The following is a 14,212-nucleotide window of genomic DNA, read 5'->3' as shown; positions in this document are numbered from 1 at the left end:
AAGAAAATAAAAGAGAAAATATAAAAAAAAAGAAAAAAATTTTAATTAAAAAAAAGTAAAAATATATCTAAGAATTTCTCTGGAGCTGTTGTGGGCAGTGTGGGTTCCGTTCAGCTTCAGATAGCTCCTTGTTCCAGCTTACACTTCTCAATACCTATAGGCCCCTTCCGGTGTAGTCGGTGTTACCTACAGGGATTTTTTAATCGGTTGCACGGGTCACTTCTGAAGCGGTTCCCTTTGTTTATTTGGCTTCTGTTTGCCGGTCTCTTCAGTGTCTAGTTTCCGCCCTGACACAGGCGGGTGGAGGTGGTCTCTTGTTCAGGTTCGCTGTTCAGTCGCGCTGCGGGGAGGGAGGGGCGCGGCAGACAAATGTCACTTGCCTGTGTGGGGAGGACCCGCAGTGCTCCGGCCACACTGGGTTTGCCCCTGCTCATGGCGTGTGTGCTTTCCCCGTCTACACTGCTCAGGCTCCAGGCTGCTTTACAGGGAGCGGGCCCGAGTTGCGTGCAGTTCCAGTTTTCGGGTACTCCACAAAAGCGCGGACTCGGTTGGGCCTGCGTTTTGTGCCTTCCCCGCCTGAGCAGCTCAGGCAGCCAGGAACTTGACGGGCGCGCTCTCCCCGGGTGCGGTGCGCCTTCTCCCCTCTGCGGCCCCAGCCTCAGTTTCCGCGCACGCCTACTGGGTGCGCCTTGTGTCTGTTCTGGGGAGCTGGTCTCTAGCCGCGACCCTCCCGGCAGATGTCAACCATCCAGAATCTCAGGAAGTCTTTGGTTAGAAACTGGGAGCCTGTTTGCAGTTTGGTAGGGGGTGCCGTCTCTGGGGCCGAGTTTGCCCCTTTCCCCTCCCTGCTGCCTCCTGCCTCCGGCGGGGGATGGGCCGGCCCACCGCCGGCTAGCTCTTCTCTGGGATCGCTCAGTCTTTCTTTTGTTCTGCGAACGGCCGGCAGTGTGTTCGGTTAGCGCGCTTTTCGGTGGTTAATTTTCTCTCTCTCTCTTGCTATCCCACAGTTTAAGTTGCTATCTCGCGTTAGCTCCCTCTGATTGCCCTCAGGGCATTTGGGCCCGGTCCTTACCCTAAACAATGCCGCCTGCTCCTCTGTTCTGCCCCCACTTGCTGGTGGTGGTTGCAAGCGTCTGGGGTACTTTTCTGCTGGTAGTTGCTTTTAGGCATGTAATCTGTGGGTTTTATTTCTTTTTCCTCCCAGTTAGGTGGCCCTCAGAGATTTGAAAACTTCCCCAGACCCGCCAGTGAGAGGGTTTCCTGGTGATTGGAAACTTCCTCTATTAAGACTCCCTTCCCTGGACAGGTCTCCATTCCCAGCTCTTTTGTCTCTCTTTTTATCTCTTATGTTTTGTCCTACCTCCTTTCGAAGATGATGGGCTGCTTTCTGGGCGCCTGATGTCTTCTGCTAGCGATCAGAAGTTGTTTTGTGCAGTTTGCTCAGCGTTCAAACGTTCTTTCGATGAATTTGTAGGGGAGAAAGTGGTCTCCCCGCCCTGTTCCTCCGCCATCTTAGCTCCTCCCCCCAAACATTTGTTTTCTAACTGGTATTCATGCTTCTAATCTTCCTCAAACCAACACTTACCAGCCCTTTACATAGCTCTTGCCAGACCGACCTTCCCAAACACTCCCAGATTTGCCGAGAGTAATTTATGATTTCCAGTGGAAACCTCCTTCATTCAGTCTCCTTGCATTCCCTCGTTGGAAGGTCCCCACATAGCTTGGGTTTTTTTTTTCTTTTTAAAACATTTTGTTTATGTGTTTATATTCGGCTGCACTGGGTCTTGGTCGCTGCACTTGGGCTTTCTCTAGTTGTAGCAAACCATGGCTGCCCTCTTATTGCGGTGTGTGGGCTGCTCCTTGCGGAGGCCTCTTTGTGGAGGTACCCAGGCTTGGTTTCTCCTTGGCATGTGAGATCTTCATGGACCAGGGATCGAACCCACATTCCCTGCATTGGCAGGTGGGTTCTTCACCACTGGACCACCAGGGAAGTCCCATAGGTTGGTTTTCAAGGGTCCTCATCTTGTCTCTTCTAATCTGTAAGAACCACATTTCATTGTGTGATCACCGATAGCAAATGTGCTTCCCTTCACAGCTCCTCTCTTCCAGCCAAACTCATCCATACATACTTCAGTGCATACACCCATAGTCCTGTCTAGACCTGTGATAGTGCATACTGTGGAGACCTTCCCTTTGCTTATCTAAGAACTCCTCTCCTTCAAGCCATCCTACCCTCGAGAAGACTTATTCCTGTAGAGAAATCCTTTGCCACTCCTGTTTTGGGCTGCATCCAATGCCCGTAGTAATAATTTGATGCAAAGTATGTTTCCTTGACTTACTTATCTTTCTATGTCCTATGCCTGCTCAAGAAGAACAAGCTACATTAGGATAACTGTCTTCTACAAACCCTTATTGCTTTGGATGGTGGCCCAATGCATGCTGCAGAACCTCAATAAATTGTTGCTCATTGTGATGCAAGCAGAAGCTGGATAATACATTTGGTTTCTTTGGGTAGGGAGAAGATAAGGAATCTTCAAATATATCTTGATATTCAAAGTTGGTGATCTTGTCTATAACACTCATTTGTCACAGCATATGCTAGATTGTCAGCATTTCATTTATCCATGACTTGCTCAAAACATGTGCAGAATATTAATCATTAAGAATGTGTACTGGTGTCTTTTTAATTTTCATATGATGATGGAATAGCAGTGCCAAAATTATATTTGAATTTTGGTATTGAAAGTATAACATTTTCCTGTTCATGGCTGTTAGTTACAACATTTCTCTCTGAAAATAACAAGAAACATGGGGCTATAACTTATTTGTATTATGATCATTTATTTATCTTATCATACTCCTATTTAATTAACAAGCTGCTTAACAAAATACATTTATTCATGAAAAGTTGGCAGTAAATCTGATTTATATTAATTCATCATATTTTCTTGTTGACATAACTTACAAAATTGGAGATGCTTTCCTTTGGGAAGTGTTTTACATCTGAGACGAAACTAAAATATTGGTACAAAATGCAATGAAACATTACAGTCACATATTCTTAAATGTCTTATAAAATAATGCCTAAATCACTAAAAATAGAAGCTTTTCTTGAGGGCATGGAACTAGTCCAGTAGAGGGAAAAAGTAACTTTTGTTTATTTATTTATTTTTGGCTGTGCTGGGTCTTCGTTGCTGTAGGTGGCCTTTCTCTAGCAGAGGTGCACGGGCTTCTCACTGCAGTGGCTTTTCTTGTTGCAGCTCCTGGGCTCTAAGGCGGCTGGGCTCAGTAGTTGTGGCACACAGACTTTGTTGCCCCGAGGCATGTGGAATCTTCCCGGACCCGGGATCGAACCTGTGTCCCCTGCATTGGCAGGCAGATTCTTAACCACTGGGCCAGCAGGGAAGTCCTAGTTATTTATTTTTTAAGTGATCTATTTATTTATTTTGGCTGTGCTGCGTCTTCATTACTTCACGCAGGCTTTCTCTAGTTGCAGCAAGCAAGGGCTACTCTTTGGTCTGTGGCAAGCGGGCTTCTCAACTGCAGTGTTTTCTCTGGTTGTGGAGCACAGGCTTTAGGTGGGCAGGCTTCAGTACTTTTGGCTCGAAGGCTCCGTAGCTCTGGCAGACGTGCTTAGTTGCTCCACGGCACGTGGAATCCTCCCAGACCAGGGATCGAACCCCTGCCGCCTGCGCTGGCACATGGATTCTTATCCACTGTACCACCAGAGATGTCCAAACAGTGAATTTTAAAAGTGTGTAATTTCAGTCTCAGGAGAATAGAATTCTAAAAGCCAGTTTTGCTTTGGAACAATTCCTTCCTGGTGCGACTGTGTATTACTAAATCAAGCTGTGTGGCAGTTTAGAAATGATGGTTTACTAGAAACGGCACTGTAGTGTGGAGAAATGCTCAGCTGTGCGAGCTGTTTCTCTAAACTAAAAGTTTAACCTTGGAAAAATAGCCTCACCCTTCTGGGCCTTAGTGTTCTTATCCGTCAACTGCAAGAATAAAGCTAAATTAGTGGGTTTCTCTACTTTGCTCTGGGCATGTCCTCAAGGCCCCCCAGAGCGGTGGATGTGATTAGAAAACGGTGGAGTGGGATAGACTGTCCCCCTTTCCTTCCTCTAGTGGCTCAGTGGTAAAGAATTCACCTGCAATGCAGGAGCTGCAGGAGACACAGGTTCGATCCCTCGGTTGGGAAGACCCCCGGAGGTGGGCATGGCAACTCACTCTAGTATTCTTGTCTGTAGACTCCCATGGACAGAGAAGCCTAGTGGGCTATAGTCCGTAGGATTGCAAAGGCAGACACGATTGAAGCGACTTAGCATGCACACACTTCGCTTCTCGTGGGTTTTTGTTTGTACAGTGAGTTCTGGAGCTGAAACCTTCCAGTGTTTGGAAATCTTCACATTATATCATGTCTAAGATTCCTTCCAAATCCAAAAATTTAACAACTTTTGTTTTTGTTTTGAACACAGTGTCTTTACTGTGGAGTACAGAGTGCTAAGCAAACTGTTTGGATCTCTCTTAAACCACAGTTTTTCCTACTTTTTTCCACCATTGTGTCCAATGGGCTGTTTGTCAGTTCTTGCTCCTTGTGGGTCCCACCTCCATGAGCTGGAGCTGCCTGTTTATCCTCTTTCCTTTGCTAACCCATCAGTGACTCAGCTCTCTAATCAGAGCCTTGTTGACTATTTTGACTGACTTCTCACATCACACTCGTCCCTCTGGTTCATCGTCTTTCCCCAGAGACTCTCAACCCACCATGGGATAGGGGGATGGTTCTGTCCTGGCGATCTGTGCCTGTCTCCACGTGGGCCCTGGGATGGTCTCAGAACAGGAGAGGTTTGTGAGAAGATGCTATCAGGCCATTTCTCACTTGCCTCCCAATCTTTCTGGGAAGCCAACCAGAGTCCCTCCTCATTCCCAGCCTCTGATGAGGTCTGAGACCTTGTCCCCACTCTGAGGGCACAGCTGCAGGCTTTAAACTGATTAGCTCAGCTTGGCGATGACTTCTCGGCAACAGAGCTTCCTGTGATTCATGTAGTCACCTGATCCCTCTGTGAGACAGAGGATACAAGGAGCTGGCACCTTCACTGCTTGCTTTTTTTGCTGACTACATAAATAATAAACTGAATCTGACAGGGCTTGGGTGGCATCTACCAGCCTTGACACATGGCGGTTATCAGTGGACATGGTATATCTGTCCTTATCATTCCCCCAGTTCTTTTCCAAAATGCTGTAGAAAAATTTTACAAGTACAATCATGCTATGGAGCAAACTGGATTGGAGAAAACTTTCCCAAATTGTGTCTACAGACATTTTCTCTGCTGTGGCCATTCCTATTTATTGGAATAGCAATGTAATTGTCCTTTCTTTACAGTGTAAATTTTGGAGCAAACTGTGGTCCATTCATTGGCTGGCGCTGGGAAATGTTTGGGTTAGTTTTAGCACCATTAGAAATGCTTATCAGATTAATAGCCTTGGAGCCTCAGTGCATCAATTATTCAAGACAAATTATCTGTCCTGTTTATTATTCAAGCATCTTATACCTCCTACCTCTTCCTCTGGCTGCTTGTTTTATCGACATTTCCTGCTGGATAAACACAGGTATTGTAGCATGGGTAGAGGAAATAAGGGGCTTCAGTCAGTTCTGTTATTTCAAAAGTTGTAATTGAAGACTTTAGGGGAGGAGGTTTTACATGAGCTGTCAGCCTTAGTTATCCTAGTCATCCTGATGCTGCAGTGCTGTGCTTTTTAGTGAGCTGTATTCTTGAACACTTCATCTGAAGTGTAGAACATCAGAATTAGAGAGTAGGACTTCCCTGGTAGAGCAGTGGATAAGAATCCATTTGCCAATGCAAGGGACACAGGTTCGATCCCTGGTCCAGGTAGATCCCACATCCTGTGCCCCACAACTTCTGAGCCTGAGCTCTAGGGCTTGCAAGCTGAAACTTCTGAGGCCTGCATGCCCCGAGCCTGCGCTCTGCAGCAAGAGATGCCACTGCAATGAGAAGCCCGCTCGCCGCAACTAGAGCAAGCCCATGCACAGCAGTGAAAACCCAGTGCAACAAAAAATAAACACATAAAAATGTAAATAAAAAAGAATTAGAAGCGTAATTTAGACTAACTCCACTGTAATGCTAGAACCATCCTTCACAACACTTAAAACTCCCATCCTGTTATTGGATATCTCTAGCAAAAAAGTGTTATATTTATCTGGAATCTATACATTTCAGCTATTGATGTGTAGTCTATGTTTGGGGGAGACACCATTCAATTATTTATTCTCTTCCCCACCAAACAGATATGAGCTCTGCCACTAATTTGCCTAGGGACCTTGTTTAGCAAACATCTTAAATTCCCTGATATCCTGTTTTTTTTCCCTATGAAAGCAAGAAGTTGAATGATAGTATTTAAAGTATCTTCTAATTCAAAAAATCTAGAGTTCTTTGATTTTAGTAGTGAAGCTAATATTTCCATTAATCAATTCATATTCTTTAAAAATGAAGTGTAAATAGGGGGGGGCCTCAGGCATGATTTTATGGCCACTGAATTCTAGTGTGCTCACCTTTAATGCTGCCTAGCAAATAAGCAATCCCTTTGCTCTTCTTCCTCTTCTAAATGACATGTTCACACTTTCTCCTCTTTCCTCAAACTTGACCTCATACCTCATCTTCACCTTGAGCAGAAATTCTTGCTTCCTAAGGATAATTAAGCACACTCCTACAACACATGCTCCTACAAAATGTCTCAGTTCAGTTCAATTCAGTCGCTCAGTCATGTCTGACTCTTCGCGACCCCATGGACTGCAGCATGCCAGGCCTCCCTGCCCATCACCAACTCCCAGAGTTTACTCAAACTCATGTCCATTGAGTCAGTGATGCCATCCAACCACCTCATCCTCTGTTGTCCCCTTCTCCTCCTGCCTTCAATCTTTCCCAGCATCAGGGTCTTTTCCAATGAGTCATTTCTTTGCATTATGTGGCCAAAGTATTGGAGTTTAAGCTTCAACATCAGTCCTTCCAATGAGTATTCAGGACTGATCTCCTTTAGGATGGACTGGTTGGATCTCCTTGCAGTCCAAGGGACACTCAAGAGTCTTCTCCAGCACCACATTTCAAAAGCATCAATTCTTTGGCACTCAGCTTTCTTTATAGTCCAAGTCTCACATCCATACATGACTACTGGAAAAACCATAGCCTTAAGTAGATGGACCTTTGTTGCCAAAGTAATGTCTCTGCTTTTTATTTTATTTTATTTTAATTTTTTTCCAGCCGGGCAGGCAGGTTTTATTCCAGACCCTGGAAAGCAGTGGTCCCCACTCTTCCTCCAGCAGTGTGGGGCGGGACGGGAGCCGGACCTGGCCGAGCCCAGGTGTGGGGAGCCGCCGTTCAGAGCAGGAAGGGGATAATCGGCATGCGCAGGGGCGGGTAGTCCCGGAACTCCTTCAGGTAGCTGCGGTGCTTGCCTTTAGCCCAGATGGTCATCTGGGTGAAGCCCACCAGGGAGAAGAGGGCCACTGGGAGACACTGAGTCATTATGGCAAAGCCGATCCAGGACCCCACCTCATAGGTATAGTTGGGGCAGGACACCAGCAGGAAGAGCCAAGTGAAGGGGTTCTTGGTGGGGTACGGGATCTTCCTGGTCTTAGACCCAGCCAGCCGCAGGTCCCGGAGAGCCATGTGGATGGAGAAGTTGCCGAGCTGGCAGATCACAAAGATGGCGAGCGCCAGTTTAACCTGCTGAGCTCCGTAGGTGGGGGGTGTGTAGAGAGGGTGGTTGATGTAATAGGCCATCCACGCAGCAAAGCCCCAGTAGTAGATGCAGTTCTTAAAGATGTTTCGCAAGGGCATGGTGCCATGGGAGAAGCGGTGCACGAAGAGCGTCTCCAGCAGGCGCTTGATGTAGTGGAATGAGTGGCAGATGCACGCGAGGTGCACCACCGTGTGCCGACTGGACGTGAAGTCGTATTTGTGGCCGTAGATGAAGGGCACCCGGAAGTAGAAGAGCAGGTAGATGAAGAGGGGTCCGGCGTACTCTGTCAGGAAGACCGTCACCCAGCTGATCTGGGCTCCCAGGTCCCGGAAGTAGAGTGTGGCCGTGGTGCCCACGGGAAGCTTCTGCAGGACATCCTCATCCTTCAGGGACTTGCCCTTGGGGTCCAGGCGGAGGGACTGGCGGGCGGGGTACCACTGTGGGTGTGTCTTGGTGAAAAGGTTCTTGATTTCGGCAATGGTGGCTTGGGGCTCCACCTTGTCGAGGAAGCACAGCTTCTCCCGGGTCTTGGCGTCCAGAATCTCCACCTCATAGTGCTTCATGGCTCCCCCGCACGGCGGCTACTGCTTCTGCTGCTCCTGCTACCTGCGCGTGATACACCACAGAGTACCTCATGTCTCTGCTTTTTAATATGCTGTCTATGTTGGTCATAACTTTTCTTCCAAGGAGTAAGCTAGCATGGTTTGCTGGCATACTTTTTAATCATTTAACATATGGTAAAAATCTTTCAAGGTCAATAAATCTGCATCTCTATCATCATTTTTTAATGGCAGCATAATAATCCACTGTATGGATTGACTACAATTTACTTAACTAATCCTCTTTCTGAACAATTATAATATTATATATATTGCTCTCAAATTGATATATAGGTGTTGGCAGACTTGAACAGGAAGAGATCTAGGACAAACACGCCAGAACATCTGTCTCCAATTATTTAAAGGATAACGATGACATATACTTTGCATAATTTTGGAAAATGGGACTTGGATGAGCAGATGAACATTAAATGGAGGTAAATTTCAACATGATAGAAATAATTTTGTAACATTTCTTAAAAATGGAAAAGGATGTCTTATCGAGATGGTGAACTCTTTCCGGAAATTCTCAAGGAAGGGCTGACTGTTCTTGTTTCTGTAAGAATTCCTGCCTTGAGGGGAGTATGAAGCCAAAGGTCCTCCAGTTTTATGACTTATAGAAGCCAATTCTGTAGAAGTCTCAGGAGGGATCCTCTTATGCTGGTTTTATATGGCTCAGTGCTGTGGCAGCATCAAGTCTCCTCCTGTTCCTAGACCAAGGCAGGAAACAAGTCTCCTAAGTTATCTTCTTGTGTGTAGCCTGGGAACAAAGGTGAGAAAGTGAGAAAGCAAATAGAGGTTAAGTGTTTAGAGGCATTTTTCTTTTCCGTAGGATTCTTTTATCTCCAGCTTGTTTCACTTTCTTTTTCCTCTGTATTTTATCCTTTCTTTGTTTCTTTTCTTTTCTTTTTTTTTTTGGCTGCACCATGCAGCATGAGGAGTCTTACTTCCCAGGGTGTGTGTGTGTGTGTGTGTGTGTGTGTGTGTGTGTGTGTCTGTGGGCATGCACATGTGTGTGTGCTCAGTCATGTCTGTCTCTTTTGTGACCCCACGGACTGTAGCCCACCAGGGTCCTCTGTTCATGGGATTCTCCTGGCAAGACTACTGGAGTGGGTTGCCATTTCCTCTTTCAGAGGAACTTCCCCACCCAGGAATCCAACCAGCATCTCCTACATCTTTTGCTTTGGCAGTTGGGTTCTTTACCACTATCACCACTCGGGAAGCTGCCCCAAAGTGAAAAGAAAGTGAAAGTCACTCAGTTGTGTCTGACAGTTTGTGATCCCCTAGACTATCCAGTCCCTGAAATTCCCCAGGCCAGAATACTGGAGTGGGTAACCTTTTCCTTCTCCATGGGGTCTTCCCAACCCAGGGATTGAACCCAGGTCTCCCACATTGCAGGCAGATTCTTTACCAGCTGAGCCACAAGGGAAGCCCTAGAACACTGGAGTGGGTAGCCTATCCCTTCTCCAGCGGATCTTCCCGAACCAGAAGTAGAACCAGGGTCTCCTGCATTGCAGGTGGATTCTTTACCAACTGAGATATGAGGGAAGCCCAGCTATCAGGGAAGCTTCTCCAACCAGGGATCAAACCTGTGCCTCCTACAGTGGAAGCATGAAGTCTTAACCACTGGACTGTCAGAGAAGCTCCTCTTTTTACATTTTTTAACGTAGCTACCAGAAAATTTAAAATTAAGTGCGTGGCTCACATTGTTGCCTTGTCTTACATTTCTTCTGAACAGTGAGCACTGTTCTGGGACCTCACTGCTTAGTGTTGTCCCTGTGTAAGCAGCATCAGCGTTTCCAGAAAGCTCGTGAGAAACAGACTGTTAGCGCTCAGCCCAGACCTAAAGAATCAGAATCTTCATTTTAGTCAGATTCATGGGGGGTTCAAGTGTGAGCAGCTGCCCTCAGAGGACTTCCTTTAGGTTCAGCTGATCCGCCTGCTACCTGGAAGGCATGCTGGAGGGGCCCCTGCACAGAGACATACTGGAAGCAGGTAAGAGACTCGCAGAGTGTTGCTGCCCATTCTGTTATTTTTTTTTTTTTCCCTGTCTCCCAGCATGGACCCTTGGGTTGAGGTGAACTTCCACAGGGAGTCTATTGCCTGATAATATTTTCCAAGGTGGGCTGGGAGCTGGGGTGGGGAAAAGCAGGTGTGTCGCCGTAGAAGAGGGAAGCCTCAGACAAAAAGGCAAAGTCCTTGTTTGGTTTCCAGTTAATGGTTAACCTACTACAGAGAAAGAAGCAGTTGAGACTGTGGACTTTAGTTTCTTTCTCTGCAAACTTAGTGGCCTTGGTTTAATTATCCCCCTGTCTTGCAGAACAGCAAATGCTGGGAATAGACCAGACCCTTTGACACCCAAGTCTTGTGAACTAGGGGACAGAGCCTAGAAGAGTGGGGTCAGCTTTTCTCTGTGGCCTGGTTTTCTCCTCTTCTCTGGACAAGTGAGATAACTTATGGAGCTTCGTGAACGCTCAGTAGACCTCCTACCTATAAATAATGGGTTAGTCTTTGCAAATAGTTATGAATAAATAACTCTAGTAGTATTTGTAACAGCTTTACTGAATGCCTTAATATATTGGGCTGCTATAACAAAGTACCATAAACTGGATGGCTTATAAACTGCAGAAATTTATTTTTCTCAGGCTAGAAGTCTGAGATCAGGGTGCCCGCATGGCTGAGTTCTTCCAGGTTGTGACGGATACCTTCTGGTATTTTGCTGTGGTGGGGAGCAGAGGGGGGACGCAAACTCTGTCCTCACTCTTATTAGGGCACTAATCCCACCCATGAGGACTTCATCCTCATCAGTTCAGTTCAGTTCAGTCGCTCAGTTGTGTCTGACTCTTTGCGACCCCATGAATCACAGCTCGCCTCCTCTAATCCTAATTGTTCCCTAAAAGCCACACTGAAGGGTAAGGTTTCAACATGAATTTGTGGGGGACACACACATTCAATTTATAACACTGAGATATAGTTTATATGCTGTAAGATTCACGTATTTTAAATTCAAACATAACTTTTATTGTATTTAAGTAAAAATGTAATGACACTCTTCTCAGTCCTCTTGTATTTGATTCAGTCATTGAAATTGTGGATGTTTAATTGTTTTTGACCTACAATGTGATTCAACCTTTACCTCTAAAGTGCTCTTTGTTAAAATTCTTCCAAAGCCAAGGAGTATTTTTCCAGAGAGATTTCAGTTAGAATGATATCATCTATATTTCATATCTTTCTTCAAAGTCAATTGCAGCATAAGTAAGTTACACAAATCTAGATTCAATAATACTAGTTTTTCCAAATAACTACTTTCCTATTAATTCATTTTACACTTGAAAAATGGATTTTTTCATCCAGTAAACAAGTCTAATCAATTTTTTTTTCCTGAAAATGAGATGTTTCAATATTCAGAGAAAAGAATGAGGAGACCTGAGGGAGAACTAAACATGGATCTTCTGCTGTGCATGGAAATGATGATTTTCATAAAATAAATATACATGCAATAAAGCCCAGAGATATAAATGCAGAAATGAATAACAAGCTCAAGGTAAGTAGCAGATCCAGGCTTGCTTGGGCCCAGTGAGCTCCTTGGGCTGAAAACGAGATGTGAATATTAATGCTGTTTTATCTCCTCTCAATCTCTTCTTAACATAATTGAGAAATATATGTTTGAAGGATACAAATACTCATTTCATATATATATATATATACACATACATACATACACATGCACACATCTAGTGTATTCTTTTCTTGGTTAGAAAATATCTTGTTTCATGCCTTAGTTTTTTAATTAAAATTTTTTTTTTTGGAAATTATTTTTATTTTTGGTTGTGCTGGGTCTTCCTCACTCCACGCAGGCTTTCTCTAGTTGTGGTGAGCAGGGGCTGCTCTAGCTGTGGTGTGTGGACTTCTCGTTATGGAGCACAGGCTCTAGGCTCACAGGCTTCAGTAGCTGGGATGCATGGCTGATCGTTGAGGCTCACGGGCTCTTGACGGTTGTGGCACATGGGCATGTGGGATCTTCCTGGACCAGGGGTTGAACCCCTGTCCCCTGCATTGGCATGAAGATTCTTATTCACTACACCACAGTTAACCTGTGCCCCCTGCAGTAGGTCTTTCTTTGAGTGGGTCTCTCTTTCCTCTCTCTACACACACACATGCCATTAGGCAGAAAGAAAAGAAAAAAAGACAGGTTAGTCACATGGAACCCCCATGACTCCAGCCAGATCAGTTTGTTGGTGCTGAGGTGCTGTGAGGAAGCAGCTGCCTGGCCTTGCACACTCCCGCCCCCTCTGTCCGGGGTCAGTACTTCATCCCTCACTGGAAGCCTTCTTACTCTGTACTTTTGCAAAGTGAGTTTGGGCAGGTGTGCAGCCTGCCTCAGCACCTGCATCAGCTGGTTGGACAGGGGCACCTTGAAAGGATTAGCAAAGTGGTCTGTTAACATTTTTACCGGAGCATAGAGAGTATAGGGGAAAAAAGCTTTAATAAAAGATGTCAAGTAGAGAAACAGTTTTCCTGAAAGTGAAAGGAGTTCTTAGGGGAGAACTTGACACTATGTGCCTGGCCTAGGGCTGGGATGGAGGGGGCTGGGGCGGTGCCATCCTCCCCCTCTCCCCCCGCCCTGGCTTTTGTGTGTCCTTGGGGTCACATGGACCTGTCCTTCTCACCCCCTGACCTGGCTTCTCCAGGGAGCTGCTTGGAATGAAATGTTGTTGCTTTTTTATTCCCTCCAGTGTAGGCTTCTTAGAAGAGAAGAAAACTTGCAAAGGGAAATTAGATTGTGGCCTGTGGAGCCTTTGTAGATTACCAGGCCCTGCCTGTCATTAAATTAAGTAATTTTTCCTTTTATTTCCCATGAATCAAGCTAAGGGAATGCCTTACTACCTGATGTTTCAGTCTGTGTCAAAGAGATCTGCTTCATGACTTGTGGGTCTTCCCCGAGAAGCCCTCAGAGCTTCATGTATGCTGAAATCTCAAAGGGTGTGTGTAATTCATTACAGCAAAGGCTTGACAGGACAATGTTCTCATTGCACACTCATACCCAATAAGGCATATCTGGCCATGTCTTCAGCCTGAATGGCTTGATACCATGCATCTTAATAGGCACCTTTCCCCATTTTCCTGAAAAAAATCCCTATTTTCAATCAAAAAATTTCCTTAAGGTGTAACCCAAGAAGAGCTGTGTCATTCAACAGTTGTATGGCTGCTGCAGAAGGAAATGTTACTGAAAGGTTACATTTAGTTTAAATATCTCTCCCTTCTCCTGTCTCTCAACACTTTATTTTTTCCTTTCTCCTCCCTACCTTGCTTCACTGCCAGTGTCACAGATCACAGACATCTGTGATCACATGCACATGTACAGACACACACACACACACACACACACACACACACACACACAGTGGGAGGGTATATGTGTGCATCATTTCACCTTCTGCTGAAATTCTGATGATGTTTGCAAGGCCCTGGGTTGTCTCTGGAGAACAGGGGAGGCTGGGGGAAATGCGCTTCACTCCAACACATGCAAATGTTCACCTGTGGCATCCTGCAGGGCAGAGCTCACTTCTTGTGGTCTTCAATATGCCTGGAGGATGTTGTTTCAATTATTGATAGAAAGAGACTGAGGCTTGAAGGAAGGGCTAGGGATGGCGAGTCCAGGATTCTCTTTTCAGGTTAAATTTGGTGTTTTCCTTTCATTCATACATTTTCACTGTGTTGTTTGAAGCCATTGTTGAGAATTAACTCATTAGAATTTAATACTGGCAGTTATGATTACTCCCAGTGTTTTCTCATTTTGCTGGTCCTTGGTCTGTCGTTTTTGGTACCAAGCTTGAGTATTTTCACTTTGGCCA

At 45.5% G+C, this 14,212-nt stretch overlaps 1 pseudogene; it reads right to left on the bottom strand.

The window, feature by feature from the left end:
• Positions 1-7,266: 7,266 nt before the first annotated feature.
• On the bottom strand, positions 7,267-8,399 carry LOC139032168 (very-long-chain enoyl-CoA reductase pseudogene; annotated as a pseudogene).
• Between the last annotated feature and the right edge of the window lie 5,813 nt (positions 8,400-14,212).

Source organism: Odocoileus virginianus, chromosome 30 (genome assembly GCF_023699985.2).
Source record: "Odocoileus virginianus isolate 20LAN1187 ecotype Illinois chromosome 30, Ovbor_1.2, whole genome shotgun sequence".
Classification (NCBI taxonomy): Eukaryota; Metazoa; Chordata; class Mammalia; order Artiodactyla; family Cervidae; genus Odocoileus; species Odocoileus virginianus.
This window is presented reverse-complemented; position numbering and strand designations above follow the sequence as displayed.